Source organism: Castanea sativa, chromosome 1 (genome assembly GCF_040712315.1).
Source record: "Castanea sativa cultivar Marrone di Chiusa Pesio chromosome 1, ASM4071231v1".
NCBI classification, from domain to species: Eukaryota; Viridiplantae; Streptophyta; class Magnoliopsida; order Fagales; family Fagaceae; genus Castanea; species Castanea sativa.
This window is the reverse complement of record NC_134013.1, coordinates 51076625-51093246: the sequence shown is the minus strand read 5'-3', so window position 1 is coordinate 51093246 and position 16622 is coordinate 51076625. Positions and strand designations below refer to the sequence as shown.

At 33.5% G+C, this 16622-nt stretch overlaps 1 pseudogene; it reads left to right on the top strand.

Annotated features, from left to right (window-relative positions):
• The first annotated feature begins 6806 nt into the window (after positions 1-6806).
• Positions 6807-10703, top strand: LOC142622341 (basic transcription factor 3-like; annotated as a pseudogene).
• Positions 10704-16622: the final 5919 nt, after the last annotated feature.

The window sequence follows — 16622 nt, the reverse complement described above, 5'->3', positions numbered from 1 at the left end:
TTAGTTAAAAGTTAGACAACCAATTCAAAATTAATTAATTATAATAAGGGATTCAATGTAAAATCCCTAATATCTTCAGATTTCCAAATGTCCTCAAGTTCAAATTTCCAACCTTTATCTTTTAAAATTTCTTTTTGTAAGTAATTTCCAATATCAAATAACTGAATGAGTTTCCATGGCCTTATTTTTTAGGGAGAAGTTTCTTCACATCTAGAAAATATGGGTATGAAAGAATTAAGAAAACTAACTACCACACTAGAGACAAAGGTTTCAATTGGTATGAATTTCTCAAGAGCTTGCTACCTTATTGGTGACTGAGCTGTGTATACATCAATTCTCCTATAGGAGATGATTTGTTCATTGATCTTATCACAATCAATGTCATAGTCATCGTCATCGTCATCATCATGTCGAGAAAACTTGAGGTGCGTGTCAGTTGCAAGCAACATTAAAATGATCTCTTCCATAAGCAAATGCGACCTATCTCCAGCTACAAATTCACAAACCATACCATCCACTTCAATCAAGTTGCATTTGAGAAGCTGCCATACCCTTTTCTCTTCCATTCCCTTTCTTGACTTTGCCACACCATCCCATTGGTTAGCATAAGCATATATGTTGGAAAGAAGAACATGAACCCCACCATGGTCTAGACTCTGCTGAATCAAATGCTCAACAGTTTCTTTACCCAACTCAACATCTCCAGTACTCTACAAGCATTGAGCAATGCACCCAAAACATTGGACTCTGGTTCCCTGGGCATCTCTCTCACCACCTTCTTTGCCTCTTCTAGAATCTCAGCTCTTCCTAAGAGATCTACCAAACAGCCATAGTGTTGTATCCCTGGCGCCATTCCATACTCTCACTCATGCTGTTGAAAATTCTCATCCCTTCATCCACCAACCCCATTTGACTGCCCACACTTAACACATATATAAATGTTATTTCATTAGGAAAAACTCCTTCATTTTTCATCTAAACAAACAACTCAATCACACTTCTGCTGTGACCATGATTTGCTAGGCCTGAAATCAAAGAAGTAAAAGCATAAACATCTCTATTTATATTCGACATCTCATCAAATACACTACGAGCTGTGTCAATGCACTCTCATTTTGGGTACATGTCAATATGAGTAGTGCCCATCACTCTATCTAATTCCATCCCATTTATATCCTTGTACTGATAGGTGATGTAATTGTAAAGGATGATTTCTCGACATTGTGTTTGCAGTTTAGACGAACAAATTTTTTTTTTTTCCACTCATTTCCCACTCATTTCCCACTTTCCAAACGGGTTACTAAGCTGAAATTATAAAATAATGAATTGGGGCAAAATACAAAAACTACAGGATTCGGCTAATGCTAGCTACTACCAAATTTTTGTATTTGAAAATTCTATTGTTCCTTTTGCTTCTTTCTTCATCTCTGACTGCAATTTATCTACTATTTACAACTTAAACACTCCCTTGTGGCTATTTACTATGAAATTTGTGCATTCAAAACAAGCTAATCGAATGAAGCAAAGAACTTGAAAGATTAGAGAATTTTTCAAATGATGTTACGAGTTGTTTGTGCTTAGAGACCAAATTGGATATTTTGAAAAAGTCATGCTATTTTACTCAATTATAAAACTAATTATTATTTGAAGAATAAGTATAGTGATATGATTTGTACCACAACTTTTTTAACAATTTCCTTAAGTAGTAAATTTTTTAATAATTTGATAGTTGGGGAAGAGAAGATTTAAATCTTAACTATCTTCGTTGAAAATATCACGAGGTACCAATAGAGCTACAAAGCTCTGGGTATTAGTGATAAGTTATGAGTAACATAAACTAAAATTTAATTTTAGTGGCAAGCTCAAATGAATATAAGAACTAGGATTCGAATCACCCTTTCCCATTATTGTAACTATCAAATTATATATATAAATGTGATTATGCAATGCCACTAGGCTCTTGACAATCCATGTGGAAGCTTTAGAAATCGACAAATCATGGACGAAATTCCTTTTATAAGAATTTTTTTTTTTTCAAAATTTTGTGAACATATGTGAAAATTATGGGAAAAGATTGGGAGGAAAAGGGAAAGTTTTGGGAAAAGTCATTTGGAAGGATAGGCAAATTGTCTTGATTTTTACCTTGAAGCTATGTTTGTATTGAGCATAAAAACAGTGTCATTTTCTTAATATAAAAAGGGTTATTCATGAGTTCCAGTTAGCTCAATTGGTAAAGTCTCTGATGGTTAAATAAGAGATTTAGAGTTCAATCTCTACCTACACAAAAAACTGATTGGTATCTTAGTCTGATGATAAAGAGCTATCATTACGAGTGGACGCTATTAGTTAAAAACTCCCTCTCATAAGTTAAAAACTCTCTCAAAAAGAAAAAAAGAAAAAAAGAGGGTTATTATGTTTATATAGCATTTAACAATATCATGCATGGATGTAATGCCATTTTTACCAAAAGCTAAGTAATCACTAAGAGTACAAATCCAAATTTTTAAACCTTAGGACGCAAAATTAAAACCATCCAATGTGCCCAAATATTTTTTTATAAGTCAATAGTATAATGAAGGAGAGGGATTTGAACCATGTTCTCTAATTAAATATGAGAAGATTATGTCATTAAATTAAAAAACTCTTGACATGTGGCCAATTTTATTTTATTTTTGACGAATGGGGGTATCTAGAATTCTTTGATACATAAAGAAATTACATTGAATAAATTAGATAAATAAAAACATTTGCGGCCTTATCTGATTATTCTTTTGGGTGCATATAATTTCCCACCGAGATTATGCCATTAAGTTTGACCGTATTTTTTGGTCCACCCAAACATGTGAGTGTAAAATATCTTTCATATATGTTTTTCACCCGAAACAAACATAGCCTTAAATTACAAGAATATGCGACTAAACTAAAGTGGCTAAAAAAAATTTCTCATTTGTTCAACAAACTACAAAAGAGTATTTTCCTCAAAAAAACAAAGAAAAAAAAAAGGTCATTTCTATTAACTACAAAAAAAGCGCCGCTACAGTGCTTTTGCACTGTACATTTCATTATTCAACCTTTTTTTTCTTCTTCTTCGTTTATTCAACCCTTTTGTTTATTCAATTGGCACTGTAGCTACAGTGCCTAAAGTTTTTTTTTTCTCCAGTAATCGGTTTGTGTTTTTTTTTTCTTTTAAATATTTATGTAAGCTGACATTTATATTGTTATAATAACACAACAAATTTCACAATATTTTCACAATTATTGACGTGTTAATTTCTTACAAGTCAAAATAAAATATGAGACTGTAACCAACCATAACTGAAAATAAATGTTTTGAGAAAATGTTACAACACTTATTGTTATCACAATATTTTTCACAATTGTTGAGATTTCAGTTTCCTATAAATCATATAAAAAAAATGCTAAGTCCACAATATTTTAACATTAATTTCTACAGTCCTAAAGTTTTTTTTTTCCCCAGTAATCGGTTTGTGTTTTTTTTCTTTTAAATATTTATATAAGCTGGCATATATATTGTTATACTGATACAATAAATTTCACAATATTTTCACAATTATTGAGGTATCAATTTCTTACAAGTCGAGATAAAATAATAAAACATGAGACTGTGACCAACCACAACGGAAAATAAATATTTTGAGAAAATGTTACAACATTTATTGTTATCACAATATTTTCACAATTGTTGAGATCTCAGTTTCTTATATATCAAATAAAAAAAATGCTAAGCCCACGACGTTATGCTTTTGCACTGTACATTTCGTTTATTCAACCTTTTTTTTTTCATTTATTCAACCCTTTTGGTTTATTCAACCGGCACGATAGCTACAGTGCCTAAAGTTTTTTTTTTTCGGTAATCGGTTTATGTTTTTTTTTTTCTTTTAATTGTTTATGTAAGTTAACATTTATATTGTTATACTAACACAACAAATTTCACAAGTATTGACATGTCAATTTCTTACAAGTCAAAATAAAATAATAAAATATGAGACTGTAGCCAACTACAACTGAAAATAAATGTTTTAAGAAAATGTTACAACACTTATTGTTATCACAATATTTTCACAATTGTTGAGATATCAGTTTCTTATAAATCAAATAAAAAAATCTTAAGTCCACAACATTTTAACATTAATTTCTACACTGCCTAAAGTTTTTTTTTTCTTGTAATAGGTTTGTGTTATTTTTTTTCTTTTAAATATTTATATAAGCTGGCATATATATTGTTATACTGACACAACAAATTTTACAATATTTTCACAATTATTAAGGTATCAATTTCTTACAAGTCAAAATAAAAAATAAAATAAAATATGAGACTGTGACCAACCACAATTGAAAATAAATGTTTTGAGAAAATGTTACAACACTTATTGTTATCATAATATTTTCACAATTATTGAGATCTCAGTTTCTTATATATCAAATAAAAAAAATGCTAAGTCCACAACATTTTAACATTAATTTCACAGCAAATCATAGGTAAGCTATTACTGATGGATAGCACTATACTTATAGTGCTTTTGGTTTTTTCAACTGGCACTGTAGCTATAGTGCCTTAAGTTTTTTTTTTTTTTTTTCCAGTAATGTATTTGTGTTTTTTTATTTTATTTTAAATATTTATGTAAGTTGGCATATATATTGTTATACTGACACAACAAATTTCACAATATTTTCACAATAATTGACGTGTCAATTTATTACAAGTTGAAATAAAATAATAAAATATGAGACTGTGACCAACCACAACTGAAAATAAATGTTTTGAGAAAATGTTACAACACTTATTATTATCACAATATTTTCACTATTATTGAGATCTCAGTTTCTTATAGATAAAACAAAAAAATGCTAAGTCCACAACATTTTAATATTAATTTCTACAGTGCCTAAAGTTTTTTTTTTCGAGTAATCTTTTTTTTTTCTTTTAAATATTTATGTAAGCTGCCATATATATTGCTATACCAACACAACAAATTTCACAATATTTTTACAAATATTGAGGTATCAATTTTTTACAAGTCGAAATAAAATAATAAAATAATAAAATATGAGACTATGACCAACCACAATTGAAAATAAATGTTTTGAGAATAACAATAACAATAACAATTTTATCAATTTAAAATCAATAACACCTTGTCATTTAGAATTTGTTCTAAAAATGTTATGAATGTAGCATTTCTCTCAAATAAAATAAAATAATATCTATTCGGATCCTAAAAATGAAGATATTGTGAAAATATTGTGATATTTTGTTGTATTCTTAGACTTCTTTTTTAATATGTCAAATTGGGTGAGCCAAAATTCACGGTTTCACACAATTTTTTTTTTTTGTCTTTTTGTTTTTTTTAATGCATAATTTTAAAACCAGCAATAATTTTTCACATAAAATTTGTTGTAAAAATATTGTGAACATAAAAAATAAAATATTAATATCAAACTGAGACCTACCACAGCTGGGAAAAAAAATGCGAAAATGTTGTGACATTTTGTTGTGTTCCTATGATTCTTTTTTGTGTGACATTTTCTTGTCTTCCTAGGCTTTTTTTTTTTAGTCAAATTTGGTAAGTCAAAATTCATTGTTTTAGGCACAATTTTCTTCAATTGGCTTTTTATTTTTATTTTTTTTAATACATTGGTCAAAGTGATTAGCCCAATTTAAAACCAGTAACAATTTACCATCTACGATTTATTATGAAAATGTGTGAATGTAGCATTACTCTAAAATAAAATAATAAAATATCAAACCAAAACCCACCATAGCTAGAAATAAAGGTATTGTAAAAATATCATTACATTTTTGTTGTGTTCCTAGACTTCGTTTTTGATTTAGTCAATTTATTGAACCAAAATTCATTGTTTTATGTGTAATTTTTTTAGATTGATTTTTTTAACACATTGTTTCAAGTTTAAAATATATAATAAAAAAAAAAAAAAAACACACACACACACACACACACATTGTTTTACACACACACACAAATTGACGTAGTAGCACTTTTCTCATTTATGTTTGGGGTAATTTCATTCCCCCCTAAATTAAAGTTGAATAATTTTCTCCTTTATATTTTGTAAATGAGCATATGCTCCTACTGTTACTCTCTTAGTTAAACCCTAACGAAATCTTATAATTCCTAAAATATTCCATTATGCAATGTCTAAAATACTCCTACTAAATTTTAATGTCCCTAAAAATTTATTCTTGTATTTTGAATATTATGTGGTACACTGGTAATCATGCTTGGAAAGTTAAAATGATAATATATGGTGTTCTATTTGTTACCTAGAGAACACTAATTTATTAAGTTTAAATCTTCTAGCCTTATAATTTTATCTAATAGAAACTTTGATGACAGATGTCTTTTGTTAAAAATTTCATTAAAAATAAGTAAGTTAAGCATCGAAGTTCGACTCTTAAAATAAGACGATAAAGAATGAAATATGAATAATAAAATCTTCATTGTAGATGATTGCAAGTATTTAATTTGATGAAGATCCTCAAAAAAAATTGTAACATATATCATCATTCATTGCGAAAATTTAAATATTATGGAAAGATGATGATATTCATTATCATTCCTTGTAACATTTTTTGGTGAGTAGATATTACATTTAATAAATAGATTCTAAGATATTATCATAGTAAATACTAAATAAATATTCAAATAGCTATTTTTAATTTAAGCAAAAGATTTCATACTTCAGCAACCAAAAAATAATATATATATATATATATATATATATAAATTTTCTCACTAGTGCACGTGCTGCCCACACTAGTAAAGTTTAACAAGCTAATGTTTCTTGGAGGAAGGAAGGGTAAAAAAGGAATTAGGCATTCAAGCAGAGGAGGGCATATTTATCCCCTATCTTCGCCTGTCAAACCGAGAGAGCTCTCTTTCTCTTGCCTGTGTACTGCCGCCGCGGCTTTTGCTTCTACTCGTTTCATAATTCTACATTTCATATTTTATTACCAAATCAAAGGTACTTTTTTTTTTTTTAATGTTGTTTCTGTATTAGGTTTTCTGTCTTAGTTTGATTCTTTTATTGACATTTCTTTGTTTTGCCTCTTCAGTTCACTGTGTTAAGTAGTTTCGTTTTATACAGAAATTATAGCCCATATTGCTATTACTCTTTTTCTTTCCAGTATATAAGAAAAAAGAAAGGCTCTTGAAATTTTCTCAGCAGCCTATCAGAGAACAGTGTCTGCAAAGTGCTAGGGTTTTGGTTAATTTTCTTGTTCTTTAATTTATTGGGTTGAAAAGAAGCTTCTTTTATTTAAAAACCCTTATCCTACATTTACTTTCATTCGCAATTTTGTTGGACTTGGATTCAGATTTGGGACCCAAAAACATTGTATGAAAAAGGGTTGTCATTGATTCAGTGTTTTTACCTGCTCAGATGGATAGGGAGAGGCTCATGAAAATGGCTGGTGCCGTTCGTACTGGTGGAAAAGGAAGCATGAGAAGGTGTGACATTCTTTCTCGTTTTATAGAATATGTATTCTTTCATTTTGTAGCTTAATCAACTAAAAAAGAAAGTTTATTTCTCACTATTTTGTAAAAACAAATGGAATGATAGGTGGACCACAACGTTGGTCAGTACTAGTAAGCATTTTTTTTATTCTTCGCTTTTTATTTGAACCAATACCAGCTATTTGTTATTGGGGAAGGAAGTGTTATTTGACTCAGAGCTCATTGGCACAAATGTGGGATATGATTATATATAATTTAAACGTTAACTTTGTCTGGAATGAAAATTATTCTATAGATTTTTTTAGTTGTAAACCAGTAGGATTTAGTAGGATTTAATTCAATAAGCATTCGGAAGAGATTCTCCAAGCTTCATTCTTCTATTTCAAAATTTGATATCAGAAAGATTAATCATGTGTACTTTTAATTTCCACAAAAACTACATAGCGTATTTGTTTGTTGCTTTTGTTTAATGTGTCAAAGTTTATTTGAGTTTGATGCGCAACTGTCTTGTGTGCTTTTGTGCTCAGAAAAAAGAAGGCTATTCACAGAGCCACAACCACTGATGATAAAAGGCTTCAGAGTACGTTGAAGAGGATTGGGGTGAACACTATCCCAGCTATTGAAGAAGTTAACATTTTCAAGGATGATGCAGTCATCCAGTTTCTTAATCCCAAAGGTTAACATCCTAACCTAAATGTGCCTTTAGGATTGTGTAGCCTAAGCTTTTTATCCCACTGTTGGTTTTGTAATTGCTTTCCTATTTGGCAACCAATGACTAATAATTTTTTTATCTTGTATCCCAGTTCAAGCTTCTATTGCTGCCAACACTTGGGTTGTTAGTGGTTCTCCTCAAACAAAAAGTATTTTCTCATTCTCTTCTTCTACCATTTAAATTTGCTAGAATGCTTGTCTGCATTTTTTTTTTTTGGTGGCTTTTTTCTGTATCTTTATGTCTTTCAAGATGTGGTCTACATGAGTTGCTGAAATAGTAGGTCGCCCCATTTAAATGTTGTAATATTGCTGAGGGTCTTCTAACTTTATGCTTAGCTTTTGAAGATTTTCATTCATGTCATATAATAAGCCTTAAATCAGATCTTTTAAAGGGGCATTGAACTTTTTCCACTGATTTTTTGCTGCTTCACATCTATTTCTATAATAATTTTTCAGTGGAAAAGAACTAAGATTTGAACTTGTGTTTCAGAATTGCAAGATATTCTCCCAGGGATCATCAACCAACTAGGTATGATGCCATTATATTTATTTTCCTTACATTTAAATCATAATTTTTTTGTTCTAATAGTTCCATATTAGTATTTGTCAGCTACCTGAATTTTGAGACCACAGTACAAACAAATTGCTTCTTTGGCTTGCTAACCTGAGGCCTTTTGTCTTACTAGTTAACTGATGTTAAATGTTTCTTAAATGTGCCTTGAATATCTAATTGATTTGTACATAGTAGACTAGTCAATCCAATTTTTCCGTTCTTTTTGGATGAGTAAGTTATGCATGCACCCATTGCCTGTCGTGGAAGTTTTGACATGATAATTTGGTAATTATATGGCATTGACATCCACCACAAGAAGGAACAATTGCAACAGAGAAAAGCATAAAAAGCCAGGGTTTCCACTACAGGAACTTTATTGTCTGTTATCCATTTCCAGTGAAATCAAAATCCCCAAGATCCAATTTCACAGTCTTCTTTCTGAATTTAAAAAATCAAAGATGGTGAATCCAAATGATAAAATCTTCAGCTTTTGACTCTCGATTCTTAAACAATGAGATTTTATGGTTTTCATTACAAAATCCTACAAGAAGTTGTTGGAGGAGGTGTTCAAATGTTGGCAATGGCTCGGTTTCATGTGGGTTTGAGTCAGGTTTTAATCCCGGCTTCTGAAAAAAACTACTCAAATCTGGATTTCACCTTTTTATGCAAGATTTATGTATGTATGCTCTTAAGGCTAAATGCTGCTAGCTTGAGTTCAGAAGGTTTATTTTGTAGAATTATAGCCTCCTTTAAATTTGGTCCGTTTCTGATCTCCTTGTTTGAATGCTACATGAAATGCAAATCTTAAGGCTGTACAACAGCAAATAATTAAGTGATGTCTTTTTTTCCCTACTTGACTCTGATCGGATGACTTTATTTTTACTTGACTCTTTTTCCTGAGCTTGCAGATCACTTTCTTCTTTGTATGTTTGTCTAGCCCCCCTGAGATATACACACACTTGCACGCGTGCAACATGCATTTGAAAAAGGGAAAGAAATGCCCTTGCCCTAATGAATGAGAGAGAGAGGAAATGAAATATACATCTGGTTGGCCTAATTATTGATTTTCTTTTTTCCTTGGGCGAAATATTTTATATAGACCTTTGATTGTGAATTATCTTAACATACAATGTTTTTATTTGCCAAGAAAATGACCCTTGGAAAGTTCATGTATGTACAGTGTTGCCCCCCCCCCCCCCCCTCATCTTGGCTTGAGTGTCATTGATTACCATTATATCATTTACATGTTGTTGGAGTTTTGAAATGGGAAATGTCTCTTTTATTCTATAATCTATGCTTTTGTGATTCAAATGAAGAGTATTAACAGCTTAAGTGAGAGTAATATAAAATAAATATGCCAGTGCTGATCTTTGATTGATTGATTTTGTAAATGAGGCTATTTTAACCCAAGGAGTTATATTATTTTTATTATATTATATGGCTGCAGGACATTATTTAGCTGGAAATTACTCTTTTCTAGTAGTCTTGACAAAAACTAATTCTATGGGCTTTCCGGAAAAGAATTTGTTATGTTTTGTCATCTCAATCCAGTTGACTAACCTACACTGACATATATGGGTTTCAATTTTTAGGGCCAGATAACTTGGACAACCTGAGGAAGCTTGCGGAGCAGTTTCAGAAGCAGCAACCACCTGCTGGTGCACAAGCAACGCAAGAAGAAGATGATGATGAAGTCCCAGAGCTTGTTGCTGGTGAAACATTTGAAACTGCTGCAGAAGATGGTCATACTCATACTTCTTAGACTGGTTGTATGAATGGTTTCCTATATCAATTTTAATACTTTGCTGGGCATTTCTTTCCCCTTATGGCCTTCAGCTCTTGTGATAGTCACTTTTCTTGATATGTGTTGTTGAATCCAGTGAAAGAATTGTAGCTTGTATGAGACCTATTATATCGTTTGAATGGCAGTTTTTATCGAGTCATGCGGCCCTTCCATACACTGCATTATTGCTTTCCTTTTCTTTTATTGTATACATTGATGGGCGAGTATCGTCAGAGATTATACCAACCCACCAACCTTTTTTTACCATATTGATTCTTTTTAAAGACATGGCTTCCGAAGTTTTAACGTATAACACTAAATTGTGTTGGAAAGTATCACAATTTGCGCTTGTATGAACTTTGCATGACACCATGTAAGTGCACTATTTCCTCAGACTAGCTCCCCACCAGTTTATTTAAGTCTCCAATTCTCTCCGATTTTAAAACTAATGAATGTCCAATGGCAAATACACAATCCAAAGGTTACAAAAAAGGCCTTGTCAAATACTCTCTCTATCCAACAAGCCTGTGTCTTCTTCTTTACCTCTCTCTTCTTCTCCATCAACACCGCTGCATGAGCATTAGAGGCACCAAAATTAAACCTTGCCAGAGAAGAAGGGGCAATGGCTCATCATAACGCAGCTCGTTCAGCACTTGGAATCAAACCATTGGTGTGGGATGCAAAACTTGCACGCTATGCACAGTAGCATGCTAACCAAAGGCGGTTTGACTGTGCTTTGAAGCACTCTAATAGAATGACAAGACCACTAAAGCCAAAATTGTGCAGTAGGCGCGTGATTTTCTATCAAAAAGAAAATAGTGTAAACGCAATGTGCGAAGAAGAACGTCACCAAACCAGCGAGGAAGAAGACATGCTCCATTGTAGTACCAAGGAAGTTAAAGATGACCATCCTAGCCCCAACAACTTTACTTTCATTGATCCATGTCATGCCTATAGCTATGAGTCTAAGCTTGCGGGCCATGTACCTGGTGCATATGAGAATGCCTTCCAACTGTTTGATGGAATGCATGAGGATGCCGATTCTAATTTAGAAATTGAGGATAATCTTTCAGACGGAATAGCCGCTATTTCCCTCTCCAAAGAAGATAAAATTCGTATTCGCTCCTGAAGGACACATGCACTTATCATCAAAATCGTTGGAAAGAATGTTGGTTATTGCCATCTGTTGCAAAGACTTAGAACTATGGGCTCCAGCTGGGCATCTGGACTTGGTTGACTTGGGTCATGATTTCTTCCTAGCTCGTTTCAATTTAAGAGAGGGCCTTGATCGTGTCCTCAAGGTTCGTCATAGGCGACCTTGTCCTCAGGAAGGTCTCGCAAGCAACAAAGGATCCATCCCAGGGGAAGTTAGGACCAACATGAGAAGGACCCTACCAAGTGATTCGTCATTCCAGAGAAGGATCATATTACCTGAAAACCCTGGACAGCCAAGACTTGCCTCGTCCATGGTGTTTACCTGAAAAGATATTATCAATAAAAAAAACCCAAGTATTCCAAAATGCCTATTCTTATTTAAATGTATTTTCTTCTTTATTTTTATTGATGGGACTGACGAAATCAACTACTGACGAGACTAAGGCATCTGATGGGACTAACGAGACCAACTACCGACGAGACTAAATCATCTTATGGGACTGACGAAATCAACTACCGACGAGACTAAGGCATCTGATGGGACTGACGAGACCAACTACCGACGAGACTAAATCATCTGATGGAACTGACGAGACCGCTCTCTAAGACGAGTCTAAGCAAGTATCCACGTCACCGACGAGGATATCAGGATCATTCAATGCCACCAATAATACCCCGGACGGTTACAGAACCAGCTGGACAAACCGTTGAAGGCATATTAAAACCCCATTACTCAACAAGAAGCGTTACTAAAAGAGGCATTAAAGTCACAATAACTGCCACAATGGCTAGAATCTGAACAACATATATAAAGCCCACGCATTGCCAACAGAAGGCACCACACCAGTGACCATTCCGGAGAATTTCTTCTTCCGTCATGACACAAGCAGACCTCTGGTCCCGTCTGGACGACCTCACCACAACTGACGAACCCGTGATCCATCAGTTTGGCGCCGTTTGGACGACCTCACTACAACTGACGAACCCGTGATTCATCATTTACCATCCATAGACGAAGAAATGTTTCTATCTCTCTATTAATAAAGCATGAGCAGAAGTACTATTCAGAAGTTATTTTTGCAGACATTTCTATTATATAACTATTAACCACATAGTCATTTATGCATGACTTAGAAAAGTTATTAATACATAACTAAAACCGTCATTCATACATGACTTAGAAAATAGTTATTGATACATATCTAACACCATCATTCATAAATGACTTAGAAAAAAGTTATTGATACATAACTAAATCGCCATTCATACATGAGTTAGAAAAAATTTATTAATACATAACTAAAACTGTCATTCATACATGACTTAGAAAAAAGTTATTGATCTATAACTAAATCGTCATTCGTACATGGCTTAGAAAAGTTATGTATTTTTATCTATATCATTTCTAATCGGGTCTTCACTTACACTAGTATTTGCAAAAAAATCAAGGCTACCCATTGATTTACTTAGCCCATACCCGTATTCTAACTCCTTTTTTTTTTGGGAACAACATCGAATTGAACCACCCATTTTCCATAAAGCCTTGTTGCACATATTTACATGAAAAACACAATAGATGAATAGTCATTCGATAAAAAATCATTTGAATATTTCATTTATTATCCCAATATGCATCCAAATACAATCACTAACTAAATCGTCATTCATACATAACTTAGAAAAAAGTTTTTAATACATAACTAAATCATCATTCATACATCACTTAGAAAAAAGTTATTAATACATAGCTAAATCGTCATTCATACATGACTTAGAAAAAAAGTTATTAATACATAACTAAATCGTCATTCATACATGACTTAGAAAAAGTTATTAATACATAACTAAATCGTCATTCATACATGACTTAGAAAAAATTATTAATACATAACTAAATTGTCATTCATACATGACTTAGAAAAAAGTTATTAATACATAACTATCATCATTCATACATGACTTACAAAAAGTTATTAATATGTAACCACACCGTCATTCATACATGACTTAAAGAAAGTTCTTAATACATGACCACAACGTCATTGATACATGGTTTAAAATGTTATTAACACATAACAATATTGTCATCCATACATGACTTAGAAACGTTATTAATACGTAACAACATCAAAGCAAGATATCAACACATGGCTTAGAAGAAAAGCACTCTTACTAACGACGTAGTCATGAACACGTAACTGTAAAAATAAAAATAGAAAGGGAGAAAGTAATGATGAAGGAAAGTGAGCAAAGCTAAAAGGTAAAAAGTTGACGATAAAAATAGAAACATACTCAGAGGATATCTAAGTAAATTGTTTGCTCAAAACAGACGAGCCCAAGAGATTATTAAAAAAGAAGAAAATAAACGCGCTCAAAACAACGAGCCTAAAGGAACAGAGTTTTTGTCTTACAAAAAGAAAAAAGAAATTTCTAAAGCAAAGTAGAAGATGACTGGTCAACTCTTATAGCTTCGTCAACAGCAGCAACCTCTCCACCTTCTCCAACTCCTTCCATGGATTGACGATAAACTAATATCTCATTCTCAACGGCCTCTATGTCAAGTTTCGAAAAGTCCAAACCTGAATGATGCTTGGCCAAGTATTTTTGGAAAAGCTCAAAACCTTCCACATAATAGCCGCACAGCTTGTCCGAGTATTCGTCAGGAATTTTAAACTTCTCCAATACCTCCAAGCCAGCCTTCTTAACCTTTTAAAGAGCCTCGTCTATTTACTTATCCTTCAGCTTAGAAAAGTCCTTCTCAGTATCGATGCTCTTCTCTAAAGTCTTCAAACGATCCTTATCCTTCTTAGCCTCGTCAGTAAGAGCAAAAATTTGGCTCTTAAGCAACTCATTCTCAACAGAAAGAGAAGCGATCTTGGATTGGACTGCAGCCAGCTTTTCATCATAGTCCAAGTATATCCCTGAGATATACAAGGACTCACCCAGCAACTACAAAAATAAGTAAATGGCAGTTTTTTTTTTTTTGAAAAAAAAGAAAAAAGAAAAGAAAAAGAGGCATATGGAAGAGAGACGAGGAGAAATCTAGGACATATACCTGCATGAGCTTATGATCGTGAGACGACATCAACTCGCGAGAAGACTTTCCCATCAATGGTTCTAAGTTCTCCACAGAGATTGCATTATGAGCCCTCTGCACTGCGGTACCCACATCTTCCTAGAAAGATGCAATCAAGGCCCTACCCGTGGCCTTGGCCTTGGCCTTGGAACCACCATCAGGAGAGACAATTAGCTCCAATGAAGGAGTAGGCGAAGCTAGGCATTGAACTTGAGACTTGGCAACAGAAGAAGTCACCACGGGATCATCCTTGAGTAGCTCATTCTCCCTCTGATGTTTCCTCGACAGAAGGCCACCAATCAGGCCAGCCTTAGCCTTCTTCTCCTGAACCTCAGCCAGTTTTGCCTTGCTGAACCTAGTCGTCATTCCTAAAAAAGAAAAGAGAGAGGCATTGATCCCCGGCAAACTAAACTTACTTGCGAAGAAATGAGTCAGCATACTTACTCTTCTTGATGATGTCGATGTTCTTTTGAACTATACTGGAAGGTTCTAGGCCAAGAAAATGAAGAAATAGAGATTAGGGGGAAATGAGCTCATCAAAGTCCTTAACAGTCTCCAAATACTCCTTAACCTTCTCTAGACGAGCGTGATATCGCCTCTTCAGTTGAGGACGGACTTTATCTACACAAACAACAAATTCAAAATACAACCAAAAATATGCGAGCACATAAATACGTAAGTACGAGTACGAGTAATGGACACATTAGACACAAGAGTCCCCTAACTATGAATCAACTTGGGAGCTTCACTCAAATTTGCACCAGGAACAGTTTCCCAACCTTCACTAGAGACGAAGTAAAAGCTTGTCTTCCAGTTTCAAAGAGAAGAAAGGGAGTCAAGAATCAGCCTTGAACTCCTATCCCAGGGCTTGAACTCCTAGTAACCAGGATCTTTGGAACGTCTTAAATGATAAAGATGTAAAAATTCATCTATCCTAATAGCGTCTCCGACATTGGCTGACATCCACACCACCATACAACAAATAACTATCTTCCATAAATTAGGGACTATCTGAGTTGGAGCAATTAGCAAATGACTAAAAATCTTCTTGAAGAAGGGATGGATGGGAAAATGAAGACCACTGACGGAGTTAGCCTCGTAGAAGCACACTTCGTCAGCGTAAGAATGGCAAGCTCTATCATTGTCATCAAGGATCCTAACCTTGACCAATGAAGGGAATTGGAACCTATTCCCAATTCTCCCCTCGTCTTTTCCCTTCAAAGCACAGTACATATCCCAAGCTTTGTAGGGAGTTGACAAGAAATTAACTTCAAGAGCCCCACGATCCTTAAACGAGGATAGATCTGTTTCAAGTTTACTAGACCTAACTTCTCCTTCTCCAGACATAGCTAGTGTTTGAGCAATCCCCACAAAACGATGGACTAATAGAAAAAGAAAACACAAGACGAACCTAAGGGACAATTTCTACCTACAAAAAACCCAACCTTAGGGCATCTTTTACCTACAACCTCAAGCAAACCACACAAGCGAGCAATAAAAAAAGAAACCAAAGGACAATCTGACCTAACCAAGGAATAATCTACCATGAAAACAGGATTGTAAGATAAGAAGCACAGAAAGCTTACTAGAAAAATGAAGGGAGAAAAAGCTCAAGTAAGGAAGAAAAGCTCTGAGCAGATGAAACGCCATAAGGAAAAGAGAATGAGGCAAAAGTGAAAAGAAAAGAAAAGAAAAGAAAAGGAGGGAAAAAATGAAATAAATAGAAGGACGTGCGCAAGAAAACCGAGAGAAACTGACACGAAGAAGACATCCTGACCGTACACATGTCATGTGGCAGACAAAACATCAACTCGCAATAAATGCGCCAAACATGGAACACGAAGCAAC